Source organism: Stegostoma tigrinum, unplaced genomic scaffold (genome assembly GCF_030684315.1).
Source record: "Stegostoma tigrinum isolate sSteTig4 unplaced genomic scaffold, sSteTig4.hap1 scaffold_185, whole genome shotgun sequence".
Lineage (NCBI taxonomy): Eukaryota > Metazoa > Chordata > Chondrichthyes > Orectolobiformes > Stegostomatidae > Stegostoma > Stegostoma tigrinum.
In genome coordinates this window covers 473,468-474,015 of record NW_026728125.1, presented here as the reverse complement: position 1 = coordinate 474,015, position 548 = coordinate 473,468, and positions in this window count along the sequence as shown.

Genomic DNA, 548 nt, shown 5'->3' with positions numbered 1-548 from the left:
TTGTTGTCACGCGTATTGCTGAAAGGGTGATTGAAACAGATTCTGTGGTAAATTTGAAGAAATACAGATAATGCATCTCAGGATGTTGGAGAAAGAACATTTATGGACTGAGGCAAATTGTATTGCCCTTTTCAGGAGTTATTTGGGTCATAATGAATTCAAATACTTTCTTCTGTGCTGAAAGCTTTAGCTTAGTTGCAGCTGGATCACAATTTCTGTTCCTGGTAGTATTTAGCAAACTATTAAAAGTGAATGTCACTGCACAGAATTCCAAACATGACTCCAATCAGTAGAGAAAATATCCAAGGGGTGTGATGAGTTGTATCCTCTCATGTTGAACAATGCAGCTGCAGATAGAATGGAGGCACTGATGATAATCTTCCAAGAATCCTTAGATTGTGGAAAATTCTCAGAGGATTGAAAGATTGTGAACATAACACCATTATTACAAAGATACTTGGACAAAATAGTAAGCAAGTATTGCCAATTTAGGTCAACCTGGGTAGATGTTCATGCCGGCAATGAAAGATGAAATAACAGGGCACTGA